This window comes from Equus przewalskii, chromosome 20, assembly GCF_037783145.1.
Source record: "Equus przewalskii isolate Varuska chromosome 20, EquPr2, whole genome shotgun sequence".
In the NCBI taxonomy this organism is placed as follows: domain Eukaryota; kingdom Metazoa; phylum Chordata; class Mammalia; order Perissodactyla; family Equidae; genus Equus; species Equus przewalskii.
The window spans coordinates 4,034,492-4,057,048 of NC_091850.1; the positions used below are offsets into that span (position 1 = coordinate 4,034,492).

General features: G+C 42.7%; 2 long non-coding RNA genes across 6 annotated transcripts in view; both read left to right on the top strand.

Annotated features, from left to right (window-relative positions):
- The window catches only part of LOC103543225 (uncharacterized), a 209,731-nt gene that overhangs the window by 6,726 nt on the left and 180,448 nt on the right, over positions 1-22,557 (top strand). Inside the window, exon 2 of one of the 5 annotated variants that reach the window (XR_011530262.1) lies at positions 7,014-7,142. The exons of the other annotated variants lie outside the window; for them this stretch is intronic. This is a non-coding gene — a long non-coding RNA (uncharacterized lncRNA). The remainder of the gene's footprint in view (positions 1-7,013; positions 7,143-22,557) is intronic. 5 annotated transcript variants of the gene reach the window in all.
- On the top strand, positions 18,559-22,281 carry LOC139077785 (uncharacterized). The gene is made up of 2 exons (XR_011530267.1): positions 18,559-19,630; positions 19,722-22,281. It is a non-coding gene; the product is annotated as an uncharacterized lncRNA (long non-coding RNA).

Genomic DNA, 22,557 nt, shown 5'->3' on the forward strand with positions numbered 1-22,557 from the left:
TGTGGTGGTCTGATACTGGACCCACAGTATCTCTGAGATAGGCCTGTAATATAGTGTACCACATTTAGTGATTTGCATATCTTGAACCATCTTTGCATCCCAGGATGAATCTTGCTTGATCATGGTGTGTGATCCTTCTAATGTACTGTTGAATTTGGTTTGCTAATATTTCGCTGAGAAATTTTGCATCTATAATCATTAGGAATACTGGCCTATAATTTTCTTTTTTGTAGTGTCCTTATCTAGCTTTAGTAATGGGGCAATGCTGGCCTTGTAAAATGAATTTGGGAGTGTTCCCTACTCTTCAATCTTTTGGGTAAGTTTGAGAAGACTTGGTGTTAGTTTTTCTTTCAATGTTTGGTGGAATTCACTTATGAAGCCACCTGGTCCTGGAGTTTTCTTTGTTGGAAGGTTTTTGAGTACTGATTCAAACTCCTTGTCGTAGGTCTATTCAGATTTTCTACTTCTCCTGATTCAGACCTTTTAGGTTGTATGTTCCTAGAAATTTATCTGTTTCTACTAGGTTGTTCAATTTGTTGGTGTATTATAGTTTATACTAGTCTCTAATGATCCTTTGTATATCTGTGGTATCTGTTGTAATGTCTCCTTCTTCATTTATAGTTTTATTTATTTGAATCCTCTTTTTTTCTTGGAAGGTATAGCTTAAGATTTGTCAATTTTGTTTGTGTTTTCAAAAATAGAGCTCTTAGTTTTGCTTGTCTTTTCTATTCTCTGTTTCATTTATTTCTTCTGTGATCTTTGTTATTTCTTTCCTTCTACTAATTTGGGCTTAGTTTGTTCTTTTACTAGTTCCTTGAGGTGTAAAGTTAGGTTGTTTGTTTGAGATCTTTCTTTTTTCTTAATGTAGGCACTTATCGCTGTGTGGTGTAAGTGCCTGACATTAAGCTTTTTGATTGTAGTTTTAGTGCCTGACATTGTTTATTATTTATTTTTTATTTTATTGAGATTGTAATACTTTATAGCATTGTGAAATTTTGGTTGTACATTATTATTTGGCATCACCATATATGTGAGCCCCTTTATCACTTATGCCCACCCTCTAACTCCCTTCCACTCTGGCAACCACTTATCTGTTCTGTTTGTCCATGTGTTTGTTTATTTTCCATAAATGAGTGAAATCATACCATGTTTGTCTTTCTCTATCTGGCTTATTTCACTTAACTTAATACCTTCAAGGTCCATCCATGTTGTTGCAAATGAGACAATTTTGTCTTTTTTTATGGCCGAGTAGTATTCCATTGTGTATATGTACCACATCTTCTTTATCCATTCATCAGTTGATGGGCACTTGGGTTGCTTCCACCTCATGACTATTGTGAATAATGCTGTGGTGAACGTAGGGGTGGGTAAGTCTCTTTGAATTGTTGATTTCCTGTCCTTTGTATAAATACCCAGTAGTTGGATAGCTGGGTCATGTGGTATTTCTATTTTTAATTTTTTGAGAAATCTCCATATTGTTTTCCATAGTGGCTGCACCAGTTTGCATTTCCACCAGCAGTTTTTGAGGGTTCCCTTCTCTCCACATCCTCTCCAACATTTGTTGTTTTTTGTCATGGTAATTATAGCCATTCTAATAGGTGTAAGGTGATATCTCGTAGTTTTGATTTCTATTTCCCTAATGATTACTGATGTTGAACATCTTTTCATGTGTCTCTTGGCCATTTTTCTTTGGAAAAATGTCTGTTCATATCCTCTGCCCATTTTTTGATCAGGTTGTTTGTTTTTTTCTTGTTGAGTTGTATGAGTTCTTTATATATTTTGGAAATTAACCTCTTGTCTGATATATGATTTGCAAATATTTTCTCCCAGTTGGTGGGTTGTCTTTTCATTTTATTCATTGGTTCCTTTGCTTTGCAGAAGCTCCTTAGTCTGATATAGTTCCCTTTGTTTATTTCTCCTTTTGTTTCCTTTGCCTGAGTAGACATGGTGTTTGAAAAGATCCTTCTAAGACTGATGTCAAAGAATGCACTGCTTATATTTTCTTCTAGGCGAATTATGGTTTCACATTTTACCTTCAGGTCTTTAATCCGTTTTGAGTTATTTTTTGTATATGGTGAAAGATAGTGCTCTACTTTTACTCCCTGCATGTGGCTATCCAGTTTTCCCAGTACTGTTTATTGAAGAGACTTTCCTTTCTCCATTGTATGTTCTTGGCTCCTTTGTCAAAGATTAGCTGTCTGTAGATTTGTGGTTTTATTTCTGGACTTTCAGTTCTGTTCCATTGATCTATGTGTCTGTTTTTGTACCAGTACCATGCTGTTTTGATTACTATAGCTCTGTAGTATCAAAGTCAGAGATTGTGATGCCTCAAGCTTTGTTCTTTTTTCTCAAGATTGCTTTAGCTATTTGGGGTCTTTTCTTGTTGCATATGAATTTTAGGATCCTATGTTCTGTTTCCTTGAAGAATGTCAATTGCTTTAGCTATTTGGGGTCTTTTCTTGTTTCATATGAATTTTAGGATCCTTTGTTCTGTTTCCTTGAAGAATGTCATTGGGATTCTGATTGGGATTGCAGTGAATCTATAGATTGCTTTAGGTAATATGGACATTTTAATTATATTTATTCTTCCAGTCCATGAACATGGAATATCTTTCCATTTCTTTATGTCATAATCAATTTGTTTCAATAATGTCTTACAGTTTTCCTTGTATAGGTCTTTCACCTCCTTGGTTAAATTTATTCCTAAATATTTTATTCTTTTTGTTGTGATTGTAAATGGGATTGTATTCTTGACTTCTCTTTCTGTTAGTTCATTGCTATAGAATAGAAACGCAACTGATTTTTGTAAGTTGATTTTGTACCCTGCAACTTTGCTGTAGTTGTTGATTATTTCTAATAGTTCTGATGCATTCTTTAGGGTTTTCTATATATAAAGTCATGTTGTCTGCAAACAGTGAGAGTTTTACTTCTTCATTGCCAATTTGGATACCTTTTATTTCCTTTTCTTGCCTAATTGCTCTGGCCAAAACCTCCAGTACTATGTTGAATAAGACTGACAAGAGTGGGCATCCTTGTCTTGTTCCTGTTCTCAGATAGATTGTTTTCAGCTTTTGTTTTGGGAGGTTTTTGATTACTGTTTCAATCTCTTTACTTGTGATTGGTCTATTCAGATTCTCTATTTCTTCTTAGTTCAGTTTTGGGATGTTGTATGAGTCTAAAATTTATCCACTTTTTCTAGATTGTCCTATTTGTTGGCATATAGTTTTTCATAGTATCCTCTTATAGTCCGTTGTATTTCTGTGGTATCCATTGTAATTTTTCCCTTTTCATTTCTAATTTTACTTATTTGAGCCTTCTCTCTTTTTATCTTAGTGAGCCTGGCTAAGAGTTGGTCAATTTTGTTTATCTTCTCAAAGAACCAGCTTTTAGTTTCATTGATCCTTTCTACCATTTTTTGGGTCTCTATTTCATTTATTTCTGCTCTAATTTTTATTATTTGCCTCCTCCTGCTGACTTTGGGCTTTGTTCTTTTTCTAGTTCTGTTATATATAGTTTAAGATTGCTTATTTGTGATTTTTCTTGTTTGTTAAGGTGGGCCTGTGTTGCTATGAATTTCCCTCTTAGGACTGCTTTTGCTGCCTCCTATATGAATTGATATGGTGTATTTTCATTTTCTTTTATCTTCAGATATTTTTTTGATTTCTACTTTAGTTTCTTCAATGATCCATTTGTTATTCAGTAGCATGTTGTTTAGTCTCCATGTATTTGACTTTCCCAACTTTTTTTTTGTAGTTGATTTCAGTGGCACAGCATTCTTGTTGCAAGGATGCTTCATATGATTTCAATCTTAAATTTATTGAGGTTTACCTTGTTTCTCAGTAGATGATCTATCTTTAGAATGTTCCATGTGCACTTAAGAAGAATGTGTATTCTGCTGTTTTTGGGAGGAGTGTTTTGGATATATCTATATATCCATCTGGTCTAATTTTTTGCTTAATTCCACTATTTCCTTGTTAACCTTTTGTCTGGGTGATCTATCTATTGATGCAAGTGGGGTGTTGAGGTCCTCCACTATTATTGTGTTACTGTTAATTCCTCCCTTTAGCTCTGTTAATAGTTTCTTTATGTACTTTGGTGCATCTGTGTTGGGTGCATATATATTTGTAAGTGTTTTGTCCTCTTGGTGGAGTGTCCCTTTTATCATTATATACTGCTCCTCTTTGTCTCTCATTGCCTTTTTTTTTTTTACCTTGAAGTCTACTTTGATATAATTATGGCAACACCTGCTTTCTTTTGCTTGCCATTTGCTTGGAGTATAGTCTTCCATCCCTTCACTCTGAGCCTGTGTTTGTCTTTAGAGCTTAGATGTGTTTCCTGGAGGCATCGTATTGTTGGGTGTTGTTTTATAATCCATCCAGCCAGTCTGTGTCTTTTGATTGGAGAATTCATCCATTTAAGTTTAGAGTGATTATTGATATATGAGGGGTTAATAGTGCCATTTTATCTCTTGTTTTCTGGTTGTTCTGGATTTCCCCTGTTTCTCATCCCATGTATTTCTGACTGCCAGTTCAGTTTGGTGGTTCTCTATGATGTTTTTCTCAGTTTTCTCTTTATTTATCATTTGTGTCTGTGTTCTGATTTTTTGTTTAGTGGTTACTGTGAGGTTTTTATAAATGATCTTGTAGATGAGATAGTCTCTTTTCTGATAGCCTCTTATTTCCTTAGTCTAAGCAGGTTCCATTCCTTTCTTCTTCCCCATCTAAGTTATTGTTGTCACAACTTATTCCGTTTTGTGTTTTGAGTTTGTGATTAACATGAAGTGATTATAGTTATTTTTGATGTTTTCCTTCCCTTTATCTTTAATGTTATAATTGTTAGCTAACCTGTTCTGATAGAGAGCTTCAATTTTCTGATTTTGTCTGTCTATTTATCTCCTTGCTCAGGGCTTTGTAAACCCCCTGTTTTTTTTTTCTGGTATGAGGGCATTCTTGATTATTTCTTGTGGCTGGGTGGGGGGTGGTCTTTTGGTGATGAACTCCCTCAGCTTTTGGTTATCTGGGAAGGTTTTTATTTCTCCATCATATCTGAAGGATGTTTGTGCTGGATAGGATAGTCTTGGCTGTAAATTTTTGTCTTTTAGAATTTTGAATATATTATCCCATTCTCTCTTAGCCTGTAGGGTTTCTGCTGAGAAATCCTCTGAAAGACTGATATTGGTTCTTTTGTAGGTTATTTTCTTCTGCCTTGCTGCCCTTAATATTTTCTTTGTCATTGACTTTTGCTGGTTTTACTAATATATGCCTTGAAGAAAGTCTTTTTACATTGATGTAGTTAGGAGTTCTATTTGCTTCATTTACATATAATTCCAGCTCCTTCCCCAGGTTTGTGAAGTTCTCAGCTATTATTTCTTTGAACAATCTCTCTGTTCCCTTCTCTCTCTTGTCACCCTCTGGAAAACCTATAATCCTTGTGTTATAATTTCCTAATTGAGTTGGATATTTCTCAGAGAATTTCTTAATTCCTTTTTAGAGTTAGTTCTCTCTCCTCCTCCGTCTGAAGCAGTTCAATATATCTGTCCTCTAAATTACTAATTCTGCCCTCCATAATGTCAGCTCTGTTATTTAAAGACTCCAGATTTTTCTTTGTCTCATTCATTGTTTTTCATCTCCAACATTTCTGATTGTTTTTTTTTAGTGGTATCAATCTCTTTTGTGAAGAATTCCCTCTGTTCATTAATTTTATTCCTGAGCTCATTGAACAGTCTTTCTGAATTTTTTGTACTTTATTGAGTTTCTTTATGATAACGATTTTGAATTCTCTGTCATTTAGATTGTAAATTCCTGTGAGTCAGGATTTATTTCTGGGTACTTGTCATTTTCCTTCTTGTCTGGAGTATTAATATACCTCTGCATACTATTTGATGGCATGGACTTATGCCGTTGCATAGTGGTAGTATCTGGTTGCAGATTTCACCGGTTGCTACTTGTGGGATGGGCAGGAGCTGTGTATTCTGAGCCTGCCGTGATCCCTGGCAGCTGTACCTGTCTGTTGGAAGCCATGCCAACAGGACCCATCTGCTTTTTCCCTCTGGCTGCCATTGCCTTACACATGTAGATGTGCAGGCACTCTGGTGGGGGTCCCCTGCTCTGGCCAACCAGCTGAGCTGGTGTGCCAGGCAGAAGGGAAGGAGGGTTGCTTTCTTTTGTGTCCATGATCCTGTGTGCCCCCACTCTGCACTGCTGTCTGACCTCCTGGGCTGCTCAGCTTGGTGAAGACAACCCTGTGATTTCTTTGCCTCCTCAGTGTGGAGCATTCTCAGAGTGGCAGAAGGCCACTCTGAGAGTGAAGGCGTTCCTGCAGAGGTCTTCTCTTTCCCCTCCTCCTCTCGGAGTCACATGCTGCCATGTGAGGTCCCATGCCCTAGATTGCTGCCATTCAGGAGGGAGAGGAGATTCCCTTACCTCTTTCCACTGCCTCCTGGGAGGTCCAGCACCTTCACCTTCAGATATATGACTGCATGGATCTCTCAGACATCTGCTATGTTGTGTATATGTCCTCTGTTGGTTTATGAATGTCTTCTTCATTATACCTTATGGGGGAAAGACTAAGGGAAGAGCTCACTCTGCCATCATGCTGACGTCACCCATGATATTAAGTTTTTGATACTGAGGCATCCATTTCAAAAGACATCCATCCTGAATAAGCATCTTACCAGCTGTATTACACTGCTGCTAGCAAAATGACCAGATAAGGAACTAGGTTGCCCCCACCCATGAAGTTCTCTCTTTCAGAAAGCGCTGGGTTACTTAAATAACTGACTATTTGAGTGACCCCACTTCTCCTTTCCTGTACCCTTATTCCTGCTCTTATGCTGCAAATTAGCCAATAAAGAGTGAACTCATGAGACTCTAGACATTCCATTCTCAGACCCTAAGAATGGTAGAGCCCCAGGTCTGTGTGCACTTTCTCCCTCTACATGCAGACTCACTGTGTGGCCCTCACGTGTGGTGTGTGTGCTCCAGGACCTGTGAGTAATAAATCTTGTTCCTCAGAGTTCCCTGATGGTTGTTGCTAAAGTATGTCCTACTGTCATCATAAGAACCACGAAGGCTGGTCCAGCTGCAACATTGGCTCTGGTTGAGGAATGTCTCTGGGGGCTCATTAAGAGTTACATGACCAAGGTGAGTGCTGAGGCATACCTCGCTGGGAGCATCACCATCAATAGACTGGGAGCTAGCACGCTAGAAACTTCCTTCTTAACACTGCTTTTGCTGTATCCCATAAGTTTTGTTATGTTGTGTTTCCATTTTTGTTTGTTTCAAGATATTTTTGGATTTCCCTTTTGATTTCTTCCTTGATCCATTGGTTGTTCAGGAGTGTGTTGAATTTCCACATATTTGTGAATTTTCCAGTTTTTTTCCTCTTACCAATTTCTATTTTCATTCCACTGTGGTCAGAAAAGATATTTGGTATGATTTCAATCTTTTCAAATTTGCTGTGATTTGTTTTGTGACATAATGGTGATCTATCCTGGAGAATGCTCCATAAATATTTGAGAAGAATGTATTTTCTGCTGCTGTGTCATGGAATGTTCTGTGTATGTCTTATAGATCCATTTGGCCTAAAGTATAGTTCAGGTTATGATTGTGCATCCAGTTTTGATCTGTGGGTTTTTTCTCAATGCCAAACAATTCTCAGACACCAGATGGGTGTCCTACAAGTTAACTCAATTCTGACACTATTTACCTGGAGACAGCATCAGATCCCACAGGTAAAGGGCTCAGTCCTACAAGACTGCACCCCCCACCCCCCACCTTCAGATCCTAGAAGCACCTCCTGAGTCTCCTAGCTGGATGGGGGCCTGAATGAGACTTAGAAATATTTTTGAGGAGTGCCTCCCACTAGGCCCCATGTAGGACTGCAGCTGGGGCCAGGGGTACCCTCTTGGCTTCTCTTGCTGGCCTGAGCTGATCCCCACTGGAAGGAGACAGAAGAATTTTTGAGAGGGCTCATCTGGTGACTGGGCCCGCAAGTTACCCTCCTTGGGCCTCCGTGTCTGGCCTGAGCTGGTCCAGGTCTCAGGAGGTAGACTAAGAAAACTTTTCAGGAGGTGCTCCCAATGACCGGGACTCATGAGGGACCAAGACCAGACTCTGGGTGCCCTTCATGGCACTCCCTGGCTGGCCTGTGCCAGTGTGCCCACTCCAGAGGGTGGAAATAAAGGAAGACCACCCAAATGCGAAGAACAGAGCCTGCTTATTCAGAGCATGCTAGAGCAAGGGGGGCAGCCACCATCCCTGCATTTGGCAGAGACTCAAAGGCAGGCAGGAGAGAGGGAGAGCTTTATGGTGGAGAAGGGAAGGCACAGGTGTGCCCATGGGAGGCTGTTGGCATGAGGAAGCCAGGTGGCTGACAGGAAGCAGGTGTCCTATGTGATTGGTCACAGGAGCTTATTTGGCTTTGGTGGCAGAAATTAGGGAAGCTACAGTCACCGACGAAGTCTTGACTCTCTGGGCCAACTGCTGCAGAGGTTGTGGATCAGAGTTCCATTGTCATGTATGGTCTGGCCCTCATCTTTTTGTATATTCCATCTCTCAAAGGTGACTTGAAAACCTTTTGGGAGGCACATCCAACCCTCAGGTCCGGCATGGTTCTGCGGTCAGGCCCAGGGCCTTCTCCCTAGACTTTCTTGACTGGCTGTTTGGTCCCCACCATGGAAGGGGAATTGAAAAGCGTTTCCAGAAGCGAATGTGATGAATGGTACTCACGTGGGACCTTGGTTGGGTACAGAACACCTCCTTGGTTGGCCCTGGATGGCTGCCTCCTCTAGAGGGAGACTTAGAAAAATTTTTGTGGGGGAGCCAGCCTGTGGCTGAGTGGTTAAGTTCACTCACTGTGCTTCAGTGGCCTGGGGTTCACCGGTTCAGATCCTGGGTGTGGACCTATACCCCACTCATCAAGCCATGCTGTGGTGGCATCCCACGCAGAAGAACTAGAATGACCTACAACTAGGATATACAACTATGTACTGGCACTTTGGGGAGGAAAAAAAAGAGGAAGATTGGCAACAGATGTTAGCTTAGGGCCAATCTTCTTCACCAAAGAAAAGGGGCATACTTTGAAAGATTTAGAGGATGTCCAACAAGTAGGCCCCACATGGGATGCTGCCAGGCCCAGGGGACCTTCTGAGGGCATCTTACCCATCCAAAGCCAGTGCCCTTCCTCCAGAGGGGGACTTTGAAATGTTTTTGAAATTTTATTTTTATATATACATTTTTGATTATAGTAGAATATACATAGTATAAAATTTTGTATCTTAATAATTTTAAAGCATCCAGTTCAGTAGTGTTAAGCATATTCACATCCCTGTGCAAAAGATCTACAGAACTTTTTCATCATCCCAGACAGAAACTCTGTACTCATTAAACCCCGTTTCCCCTTCCCTCCGGCCCTCACAACCACTAGTCTACTTTCTGTCTCTTGGATTTACCTATTTTGGACATTTCTTATAAATAGAATCATACAATATGTGGTTTTTTGTTTGTCTTCTTTCACTCATCGTAGTGTCTTCAAGATTTATCTACGTTGGAGTATGTGTCAGAGTTTAATTCCTTTTAAATATATATCTAGAAAGAGATTTATTCTAAGGAATTGGCTCATGTAATTGTAGAGGCTGACAAGTCCCAAGATCTGCAGTTGGCAGGAGAGTGCATGAGGTACTTCCATTCTGAATGCTGACCAGGGAGACCCAGGAAGAGCTGATGTTTCTGTCCAAAGGCAGGAAAAAACCCCATGTCCGAGCTGGAAAGCAGCCAGGCAGAAGTTGTTCCCTTTTGTTCACAAAGGATTAGCCTTTTTGTTCTACTCAGACCTTCAACTGATTGGATGAGACCCATGCACATTAGGGAGGGCCATTTGCTTTACCCAGTCTCCTGACTCAAATGGTAATCTCTTCCAGAAACATCCTCGCAGACGCACCCAGAATAATGTTTGACCAAATGTCTGGGCACCTCTTGGCACAGTTGACTTGACGTGTAAAATTCACTATCATGCCAGACTTACCTAATAGTGCAATTGGTTGGAGTTGGAAACCTATTAAACATGACTAGGATGTTAGCAGTGGGGGAAAGAGAAGCATTGTAGAAGGATAAAGCCCTTTATCGGGCTTATGTCCAATGGGCTGTGTTGGGAATCCATGCCAGTGCAACATTGTAATATGAAACAGGCGAATAGCTCTGCCCACAGGAGACTTGGAATCCAGAAGTAACTAAGACCTGGCTTGTGGTTTACACTCCAGTCCATGACAATGTCTGTGCAAGGACCAACTGTGTGAGAAGGCTGAGAGAATGCTACTGTAATTCTAACTGACATTTTGTGTGGATCTTAGACTCACCCATGTGTAACTGCATTTTGGTGTAATACTGGTATAATTGGTAAAGTTAATTTGATTTTACTGTTATACTGATATCAGTGATCAAATTTATCGAGAGAATGAATTAAACTCCCCACAAGCTGTTTTTCTGATGAAAGTTGATTGGCTAGAGAAAGAACAGATTTTGTTAATAATCATTAACTTTCATTAAATCAGTCTATTGATACTTTTCATAAAGTTCGTATTTAGTGGTGGAGGGAGGTAAAAGAGTTGTCAAGTTTGTAGATGGTTGTGAACAAGTCTGTGCTGGAATGGTTGGTAAACGGAAATGTTTCTTTAAAGCAATACGTATCCCTCAGTGGAAGATACAAACAATTAGCATTTGGTGTGTATCTTTCTACTTTTATTTTATAAATGTTGACTGATGCAGAAGGAAGAATTATGAGTGGTTTGTAATTCAGAATGCTGGACTAAAGGTCAGAGGCTTGCACTGTTATGTACAGGTCTAATCTCAGTTGCTCTGTTTCAACCCTGTGCTTATCTTTGAGACACCAGGAGCATGGTGCTGACTCTTGGCCAAGCGTGAATGAAATCTGGCTAAGTAGTGATTGATATAGACCTGTGCTAGAGTCTGCAAGACACGAGGGGGCAACCTTAGCAGTTTATGAGCATTGGTTTTAGAAAACATACAGATTGATGGTTTGCACCTGGTTTCAATTATGTTCTTTGGTTTCTACTATTGAGACTGGTCATGAAACCTGCTTTTGGCTGTGTGATCAGAAGGATATTAAAAACTCTTCCTCAGATGATGCTGTGGCTCCACTGACACGAAGATGTCTTGCACAATCTTGGTGATTCGTGATCAGAAGATGAAGTCTGTTCTATGGGACTGAGAAAGGACCCTGAGAGTTACAACTGGAAGTCACAGGTCTCTCTGATGTTGGCTTGTGCCTTATTTTTCTTGCCGTACCAGATAATGTCTTCAAGGTTCATCTACGTCTTAGCATGTGTCAGAATTTCATTCCTTTTTAAGGCTGAATAATATTCCATTGTATGGATAGACCACATTGTATTTGTCCATTCATCTATCACTTGGGTTGCTTCTACCTTTTGGCTATTGTGAACAATGCTGCTATGAATGTGGGTGTACAAATATCTCTTTGAAACCCTGCATTTAATTGTTTTGGCTATATACACAGAAGGGGAATTGCTGGATTATATGGTAATTCTATTTTTAATTTTTTGAGAAGCTGCGGACTGTTTTCCATAGTGGCTGCACCATTTTACCTTTTCACCAGGAGTGTATAAAGGTTCCAATTTCTCCACATCCTTGTCAACACTTGTTATTTTCTACTGTTCTTTATAGAGCCATCCTAATGGGTGTGAAGTAGTATCTCGTGTTTTTTTTTTTTTTTAAGGAAGATTATCCCTGAGCTAACTGCTGCCAATCCTCCTCTTTTTGCTGAGGAAGACTGGCCCTGAGCTAACATCCATGCCCATCTTCCTCTACTTTGTACGTGGAACGCCTCCCACAGCATGGCTTTTTGCCAAGTGGTGCTGTGTCTGCACCCTGGATCTGAACTGGTGAACCCCGGGCTGCTGAGAAGCGGAATGTGCGAACTTAACCGCTGCACCACCAGGCTGGCCCCGTCTGATTTTTTGTTTAGTGGTTACCGTTAGGTTTGTATAATAGATCTTGTAGATGAGAAAGTCCATTTTATGATAGCCTCTTATCACCATTAGCCTAGTCAGGGTCCATCTCTTTCCTCTTCCCTAAGTTATTGTTGTCACAAATTATTGTTTTGTGTTGTGAGTTTTTGATTAAAACGAAGTGTTTATAATTATTTTTAATACTTTTCCTGGGGGCCGGCCTGGTGGTGCAGTGGTTAAGTGCGCACATTCTGCTTCAGCGGCCCAGGGTTCACCGGTTCAGATCCTGGGTGCAGACATGGCACTGCTTGGCACGCCATGCTGTGGTAGGCGTCCCACATATAAAGTAGAGGAAGATGGGCATGGATGTTAGCTCAGGGCCAGTCTTCCTCAGCATAAAGAGGAGGATTGGCAGCAGTTAGCTCAGGGCTAATCTTCCTCAAAAAAACCCCCAAACTTTTCCTTCACTTTATCTTTAATGTTATAATTGTTTGCTGATCTTTGCTGATAGAGAGCTGCAATTTTATGATTTTGTTTGTCTATTTATCTCCTTGCTCAAGGATTTCTAAACCTTTTCCTTTTTGTTTCAGGTATGAGGGCCTTCTTGATTGTCTCTTGTAGTGGGGTCTTTTGGTGATGAACTCCTTCAGCTTTTGGTTATCTGGGAAGGTTTTTATTTCTCCATCATATCTGAAGGATATTTTCGCTGGACAGAGTATCCTTGGCTGATAGTTTTTGCGTTTCAGTATTTTGAATCTTATCATCTTGTTCTCTCCTAGCCTGTAAGTTTTCTGCTGAGAAATCCACTGAAATCCTGATAGGCATTCCTTTTTAGGTTATTTTCTTCTGCTTTGCTGCTCTTAATATTTTTTCTTCATCATTGACTTTTGCCAGTTTTACTATCATTTGCCTTGGAGAAGGTCTTTTTGCATTCATGTAAGTTGGAGTTCTGTTGGTTTCATGTACTTCTAAGTCCAATTCCTTCCCCAGGTTTTGGAAGTTCTCAGCTATTATTTCTTTGAACAAGTTCTCTGCTCTTTTCTCCCTTGCTTCTCCCTCTAGAATACCTAATCCTTATGTTGCGTTTCCTAATTGATTAAGATATTTCCCGAAGAATTTCTTCATTTTAAAAAAATCTTAGTTCTCTTTCCTCCTCCACCTGGAGGATTTCTATATTTCTGTCCTCTAAATTACCCATTCTGTCCTCCATGATATTGGCTTTGTTTTTTAAAGGTCTCTAGATTGTTTTTTTGTCTCATTCATTGTTTTCTTCATCTCCAGAATTTCTGTCTGGTTGTTGTTTAGAATTTCAATCTCTTTTGTGAAGAATTCCTTCTGATCATTAATTTTATTCCTGAGTTCATTCAATTGTCTTTCTGAGTTTTCTTGTAACTCATTGAGTTTTTTTATGATAACTATTTTGAATTGTCTGTCATTTAGATTCTGACTTTCTGTGACTTCAGGATTGGTTTCTGGAAATTTGTCATTTTCCTTTTGCTCTGAAGTGTTAGTATAGTTAGTATAGTTTTTCATAGTGTTTGATGAACTGATCCTTTTCCGGGGCCTTTGTAGTAGCGTCAGGTTACAGATTCCACCTGCCAGCTCTGGAGGTGGGGGCTGGGCCGGAGCTGTGTTTTCTGAACCCGCTGTGTATGCTGGAAGTCATGCTGGTAGGGCTTGTCTGTTTGCCTGCTGGCCACAGCTGGTGACCTTACACACACATGTGCAGGTGCTCTGGTGTGGGACCACTGCCTTGGCAGGGGACTGACTGAGCTGGTGCACTAGGTGGGAGGAGAGGGGTGCTTTCTTTCCCACGTAGGCTGGCTCTGCACTCATGGACAGTTCACTTGAGTTGCTGTGCTTACTAGGGGCTCTTTTGTGGGGCCTGAGCCACACCACTCGGTGGAGAGCATTCTGTTCCCATGGGCAGGGCTGCTGAAGCATGATGGGTGCTCCTGTGGCCAGACTGCAACTCTGAAAGCGGAAGTGTTCATGCACAGGCTTGGCTGCCCCCCACTTCCTTTTACAGTCATGCACCAGCTGCTGTGTGAGGACCTGTCACCTAGACGGCTGCTACTGGGGAGGGGGAGGGATTTGCTCACCTCTTTCCATTGCTTCCTGGGGATCTAGTCCCCCCACCTTTAGATGTATGGCTGTGTGGATCTCTCAGACATCCTATTGTATTGTATAGGGAATCCTCTATTGGTTAATGAATGTCTAGTTAGTTGTAACTTAGTGGGGAGAGACTAAGGGAACCACTCACTCCACTATGATGCTGATGTCACTGCCCACTTCATTCTTTTGCTCGTGGAGATCCAGTTTTCCCAGAACCATTTGTTGAAAAGACTATTCTTTCCCCATTGAATGGTCTTGGCACCCTTGTAAAAAGTTATTTGACCATATATGTGAGAGTTTATCTCTGGGCTCTATATTCTAGTCCATTGGTCTATATGTCTGTCTTTATGCCAGTACCACACAATTTTGATTAGTGTAGCTTTGTAATAAGTTTTGAAATCAGGAAATGTGAGTTCTCCAAATGCTTGGCCCTGCTGTGGCTCCTCATGTGACTCAGTCACTGGATATGCTTCCTGAAAAATCTTCTAAGTCTCTCTTTGTGGGGATGGCCAGAAGTCTGGGACCCCCAACCCTGCCATGGGCCCACATGGGGCACGGTTGCTACATGTACATACTGAAATTCTTTCTAAGTCTCCTTTCAAGGAGGGGACCATTCCAGGCCAGCCACTTCAACTTTCCTAGGACAAAAATACGAGAGGGACAGCGCAAGGCCAGGTACTGGTAAGTCGCAGAGCTCCTGCCTAACTCAGGGGTCTGGATAAGTCATGATCCTGGTCAAGTTGGCTGTTGGGAGTTGACTGGCTGCTGCCTTTACAGGGCTTCTCCAGAGCTCTGGGCATCCCCGGAATGGAATTTAATCTGGCTATGGTACCTGAGGTAGAGTTCCAGGAGGCCAGCAGTGATGGCAGTCTCATTCTGCTGTGCCCAGTGTGGCTGAGGAAAGCATTCTCCATAGATTTACTTGCAGATAGGGAAAGGGGCCACTGCCACTATCCAGGTGACATCTGGGGATGGTGTACGAGGGTTAACTGGCATCCAGAGGACCCTCCACTGGGCAGGACTGTCCCAGGCAACCAGGAGTAGGATGTGTGGGGCTGGATCATCTGATGAGCTTCTTGAAAAATTTTTCAAGACCTCTTCTGGAGGCCTGGTCATTCCCCGCCTGGGCCTTTTGGACACATGGGGATCCAGGCCCTCCTACTACACCATATGAAGAGTAGATCAGATGGCCCGTGGGGTCCTGGGTCTCTCATGATGATGGGGTTCTTGTGGGTCCCTGTTGCCAGACTGCAGTTTCAGGAAGTCAGCCTGAGGGTAAGATTGCCCATGCTGACTGGAGTGTGTGTGTTCTGAACTGGCAGGCCAGATTGGGCCACCAGAATGGTGGTGACATACTGATCTTTGGTTCCTCTGAAAGATGTCAGACTTTAGATGCATTCATAGTTCTGGGCTTTACAATCTGTCACCCAAGACCACTCCTGCTTGAGTTGCACATGTGGGCCTATGTGCTGGCTCTTGCCTATGCACATGTCCTGACCACACTGCTACTTAGGGTCTGTGGTACCTGAGGGTGTCATCGGTCCTTTATCCAGGGTATGAGTCTGAAAAGCATCATGCCAATGTCAACCCAAGGTCAAATTCAAGGTATTGTTCTAGGCCACACTCAAGATAGAAGTCAAATTTCAGGCAGTGATAGAAATTGTGAGGATGATAGTCAAGGACAGTATATGGATCTGCAAAAGATCAAGGTCAGGGTCAAATTATCAGTCAGTGATAGAAATAAACATTGATTATAGTCAGTGACAGGATTTGGTCTGAAACAGAGGCAGTGTGAAGTCCAGGTCAAGATAAATAATCAATCAGTAATAAAAATTGTCAGGATGATAGCTGATACAGGATATGGGTCTGAAAAGAGTCAAGGTCAAGGTCAGGTTCAGATTAAGTTCATGGGCAAGGGCAAGGACAGAGTTAATGTTTAAGTCAAGTATAAATTATCTGTCAGTAGGAGAAGATCAAGACAATTCTAAGGGACAGGATATAGGTGCAAAGGGTCAAAGTTAAGGTTGTGGTCAGGTTACAGTCAATGTCAGATCAAGGTCAAATTATTGGTCACAGAGCGAGAAAGTCAGGAAGATGGGGTATGTTAGACAAGGGTCTATATCAAATTCAAGATTATGTCAAATTCAAACTCAGGTCAACAGCAAGATCAAGGTGAAATTCTCAGTCAGCATTAGAGATGGTGGGGATAATATTTTTACAGAGATTATAGTTTTGAAAAGGGTAACAGTCAAAATCAGGCCATGGTCAAGTAGAGTGTCATGTAAAATTCAAAATCAAGGTCATATTTTGGTCTTAGCGATATCTTTTTGGATGTCTCCTCAGGCAAGGGAAACGAAAGCGAAAATAAACAAATGGAACTACATCAATCTAAAATGCTTCTTCACAGCAAAGGAAACCATTAATAAAACAACAAGACAACCTACTGAATGGGAGAAGATATTTGCAAATCATATATCTGATAAGGGGTTAATATCCAAGATATATAAAGAACTATACAACTCATCAACAAAAAAATAAACAACCCTATTAAAAAAGAGGCAGAGGATCTGAATACACATTTTCCAAAGAAGACATCCAGATGGCCAACAGAAACATGAAAAGATGTTCAACATCACTAATTATTGGGGAAATGCAAATCAAAACTACAATGAGGAGACAAAAACATACAGACCATAGCAGAAGACAAGGGTCTATGTTAAGTTCAAGATTATGTCAATGCCAAGATCAAGGTCAAATTCCCAATCAGTGAAAGAAATGGTCAGGGTGATATTCCTGTGGTCCTAAAAAAAGGTCAGGGTTTGGGGTTGGTCACACCAAGTGTGAGATCAAGTTCAAGGTCAAAATTATATTATCAGTCAGTGATAAAGATGGTCACGATGATAGAATCAAAGTTTAAGGGTAGAAAACGTTCTAATGAAAGGTCAACGTGAAAGCAAAGTTTAAGACAAAGTTAAAAATCATGATTAAGTTCAAATTCTCAGAGATAAAATGAACAGAATGATAGACAAAGATAGGATTTGTTCATAGTTAAGGTCAACATAAAGGTCATGTGCAAAGTCAAACCAGGGTCGATTAAGGTCAAATTATCTGTCAATGATAGAAAATGTCAGGATGGTAGACAAGGACAGGATGTAGGGTAATAGGTTCAAGCTCAAATTAAAAGTGAGGTAATGGTCAACTTCAGGTAAATTCAAGGTCATAGTAAAGGTCAAGTCAGGTTCAAATTTGATTTCAGTGATAGACATTGATAGGATAATCAAAGGTGGAATATTGTGAATCAGTGTCAAGATCAAGTTCAAGGACAAAGGATATGGACAAACTGATGTCAAAGGAAATGTCAAGATCCTGTCAAGTTTCAAATGACTGGTTTGTAATAGAAAAACAAAAACCAAAAGGACAGAACAGAGACTAAAAATGATCAGTGTCAACTTCAAGGTAAAAATCAAGATCAAATTATCAGTGAGGGATAGATCAGAAAGTCCCATACATAATATGCATCTGAAAAAGGTCAAGGTCACCTTCAAGGTCAAGATCAAAGTACCAAGTTTAGGACAAATTCTCATTAAGAAAGTCAGTGGCAGTATTTTGATTATCAGGGTCAAGGTAAAAGCTAAATTCAAGTTCGAGATCAAGATAAAGTTCATGGTCTAAAAGACCTCCATAGACATATGAGGTCAAGGTCGTGGTCAAATTTTCAGTCAGTGATAAAAAAGGTCAGATAATAGGGACAGGATAAGGGACTGAAAGTACCAAGGTAAAAGGCGGTACTCACTTTCAAGGACAATATCAAGGTTAAAATCAAGGTCAAATTTTGAGGGTTAGGGTCAAGATGAGAATTAAAGTTAGAGGATCAGGGTCAGGGTCAGATAAGGATAAAGTTAGATTTAGTGTTATGGTTTGGGATAGATGTTAGGGTTGGAATAAGTATTAGGAGCAGGGATGCGGTCAGGGTACAGTGCTGGGGTTGGGTCTGGTTTGGGTATATGTTCATTCGTGTTCATGTTCTTGTTTGTTGTTGGATTTGAATTCAGGCTCAGGCTCAGGCCAGGAGTTGGGAGAGTGTATAACATGCAGAAGAGACTGGTGAACACAGTAGTATTTGACTGAAATAACACTATCTGCATTTATTTGTGCACCTAGCAGTCTTCTAACATGTTTTTTACATGTGTCTTTAGAGAGTACACAATACGCACCCCATAGACGTAAATACAGTGTTCCACTGAAGTAACACTTTCCTGATTCCTTCATGCAACTAGAATTTTTAGATCCATCTTTTACACATTTCTTTACAGAGCTTAGATCATGCAGCACAGTCTTTCACAGAGAACGAACACAGTCTTTCAATGAAAAAACACTATCCTGATTCTTTCATGCAAGCAGCTCTTCAGAAGCTTTTATGTGTGTCTTTAGAGTGTATAATGTGCAGCACAGTCTAATGTGAACACAGTATTTCACTGAAAGAACACTATCCTTGTTCTTTCAGGTGACTAGAACTGTTTTAGAAACATCTTTCCTAGATGTGTCTCTAGGGAGCTATAATGTAATGTGCAGCACAGGGTACTGGACACAGTGTTTCACAGGAATAAGATTCATGGACTCAGCCATTGCCTTGGAAATGACTCTTATGCATTTGTCTTTAGAGTGTATAACATGTAGCAGAAAATGATGAACACAGAGTTTCACAGAAATAACACTGTCCTCATTTGTGTAACTGGTACTCTTAGAAGCATCTTTTAGACTGCGTCTTTAGAGTGTGTACTACATGCAGCACAGATTTGTGAAAACGGAGTTTCAAAGAAAAAACACTATCTTAATTCTTTTGTGTAACTAGCATCTTTACAAAGATCTTTTGTAGTCCAAACTGGGGGATGAAAGTCCTTTAACACCTGACCCCATCACACAGAGTCCACGTACACTCTAGTCCCAAGGAAACAAGATCCATGGGGCTTCAGGTCCCTTGGACCTGCTCTCGGCCACTGCTTTAGGAAGCAGGCCAGGTGGATGGGAAAAAACGGATGCGCACACGCACGTGCGCGCACGCACACACACTCACACTCACTCATCCTAGGGGCCTGTAGGTCTTCCCACCAGGGCCTGGCAGCAAGGGGAGCAGACAACATCCTAGGAGACAGTTGCTGCCAGTTCCTGGCTCATCCCCCTCCCCCAAGGCCAGCCTCAGGGCAGCACTCTCACTTCTTGGCCCAGCCCAGGTGCTGCCTCCACCAGAACAGTTCTCTTCTTTTTCATGCTGGGGGTGCAGTATGGGTGGAGGGTCCAGGTCTGGGTGGGTAGACTGGAGCTGGAGTACGGAGGACCACTGCAGGGCTTCACTGGAGCCAGGTGGGCCAGTTAAGTTGGGGTGAAGGAGGGGCGCTGGCTGCGCCAAGGGCCTAGGGCTGGAGGTAGCCAGGAGGCCTTGGGCCTGGGATGTTCTTGGGACGCCCAGCCGAGGGCCCCACTGACAACAGCCGTACCAACCTGAATGTGGCCAGTCTTCTCTGCCACCAGAAGGTAAGTGGGGTCCAGCCCTGAGAATACTGGGTGCCTTTGCCACCTTCCCCTCTCCATCCCCGCCAGTCACCTGTCCCTCCTCTTGCCGCAGACGGGAGCAGGCTCCCTCCAAACATCATCTGCCCTCCGACTCCTGGACATTACAGTCCCTGTCACCCTCAGCTGCCCAGGACCTCTTATTGCACTGGCACAGTGGCATCCAGCCCTGCAATCTCGCGGCAGTGGGACGCGCTGGCAGAGGGGCATCAGCGTGTCCTGGTCGACCCCCGTGGGTGGCTCCACACCCCGCCGTGCACCTGCACGTCCATCTCCGGCGACTGGGTGACGCGCCGACGCCCTGGCACTGGCGGGACGATCCTGCCAGCGCCGCTAGCTTCCTAGGACTTCGCCTCCATCACAGCCGCCAAGCGCTTGTTGGTTTCCGGGGGCTCCGGAGAAAAACTACGTAAAAGTTTCCGCCAGGTGGCGCCTGACAACTGGTGCGAACGTCTCCGGGACGGACCGGGGTTGCCTGCTGTTGTGGACACGCCGCCGGCCGCCCGTCCAAACGCCCGACCTCGGAGCGCCGTCTCTCGTCCCGGGGCAAACGCAGGGCGTCCCCCTCGGGGCTCTTGGCCGGCGCGGCGCGACCCCAGCAGCAGAAAGGGGACTTGGAAATGTTCTCAGGATGTCCCTTGAACCACTGTTCCCCTCCAGGGACGGCTGCTGGGAGCGGACAGGCTCCGGACTCTGGAGAGGACGCGGGAATGTCCTGGAGACGCGCGCAGGCAGGGGGCCCTGCTGGGCCTCCCAGAGCGGTACCGGGCTCCCCGCGGACGTAGAAAAGTCTGCAGGACTCGGGCAGGCGTGGACTGTAAACCCGAAACCGTGAAGGTACTCGTAGAAACATGGACGAATCATTTTAATTCTGTGATTTCAGAGCGGAGAAGGTCTTTCTAAAGCATAAAACAAAGCCCAGAAGCCGTAAAGAAAATGCCTCCGGGAGGGGCTCACGCCATCCTCAGAGTCACTGAGCGCGCTGGGAGGCCGTGGCAATTCACGCCTCGGTGGTCCAGAACACTGGCTGCCGCCCCGACCTATGGCAAAGCAGACCTCTCCATGGACCGGGACGGCTGACCCGTTGAATGAAATGGTCTTCCCAGCTCTCCTCTGGGCCAAAGGAAGAAACGGCCCTTAGACCCGGAACCCAAGGTACAATCCCGAGTCAATAGTATGCAGCTGCGTCTCGGGCCCTTTGGGTCAGCTCATCACCGCTTCTCAAGAAAGAGTGAGGTGCCTAAAGTCCATGGGCGTTACTGCAGAAAGGGGAGAAAGAGTGACCAAAACCCACAAGGACACAGCATACCCCCGCCTCTCCCGCCCCCCTCGCCCTGGGTCAACTGCTTCTCACCGGGCCCAGCCGTGAGGGGAGGAGAAAACGTCTCAACAGATCATCTCTCCTGCCTCCTGGTTCCTCTGGCCTGTTGCCTGGGTCATTCAGATTCTGGGGGTTTCTTGATGTGACTGTGGGGGTGTGAGAGCTTGGAGCTTCCTAGTCTGCCATTTTGCTGACCAGTACCTGACATTTTATTCTGTCTGCTACATTCCTCCTCCTCAGTACTCAGTCAAAATTAAGAAAACAATACTCTCCAGACATTGCGTCCAGTTTTCAAATGTGAACAAGGTTTAATAAGACAGAGGGAAACAGTGGTTTGAACAAATTTGGGAAGGGATTGCTAAGAGAATTTTATCTTTTTTGGAATGTATCAAAATGTTCAAGTGCATTCCATGAAAACTTTAGTATGTTTAAAAGTAGACAAAGAAATGACTCCTCATTGCTCCCTCTGGCCCAACCCTCTCTCTTCTCCTACCTGACGCTGCGCAGCCTCCACTTTGGCATCTGTCACCATGGGTTGCTTGAACTCACCTGATGAGACACCTGCCTCCGGCTGTCCTGTGCACGGCTGTTTGCACTCGTCTCTATCCTCGCGTTCACTGGAGGCCCGAGCCCATTGCTCAGTTAGAGAGTGGAAACCTTTCCCCACGGAGGCCAAGGGGCGGATGAGAAAATCACAGTCTTTTACATTTCTTCTCTGCAAAAACATCCTTAATGGAGAACAGGATAAATGAATCAGTTAGTGGAAATGTAAGGAAGGAGGTAATTTCTTGATTAATCCCTAGTCTGCCCTATGCCTGACGGGGTCTTGGTGAAATGTAACTGGAACTGATATTTCCTGGGTGCACTTAGAGGATCTGAGCCAAGAGGAGAAACCTGCCCGACTGGCAAAGACTATCAATTCGGTAGTAAGAACAATCCCCTACTCACTTGCGTGTCATTGTCAGGAACTCAGCCACCACCTGTCTTCCTCTGTGTTCTCATTGAGGGACAGTCTGAACACTAAGCAGATAAAACTGAGGAAAGAGAGAAAAGCTATGAGAATCCAGTCTTTTAAAATATTGCTGGAGACACCAGTCTTGAATCCCCAGACACACACCTGCCAGCGACCCTGCCCAACCTGTGTACTTGCAGGGGGACCTAAGACAAATGAGGGAGCCCTCTCCTCTCCCAGGGCTGAAGGTAATAAGGCTTGGATACTGTTGATCATAAGGAAGATAGTAATAGTCCCATTTTTTAGATAACAAAATAAAAATCGTGGGGTTTTATACTTTAATTACACCTTCTATTTAGAGTTATTATTTAATTAATATTTAATTCCTTGGATTAATACCAACTCCTAGGAAACCCTCGTAACTATCACCTGAGGATTCTTGTCTCCACAGCAAGGACACCACTCTGGAATTTCTGAGTTATTAATTCTTGGTTAGGTGCACACACATTACTTCTCTAATACCAATCCCAGCCCTTTAGAGCTTCCACCCTCCCTGCTGTACCCTGCCCCCCACTCTCTGGACACACTTGTCCTCAAACATTTGGTCTCCTCTGCAGG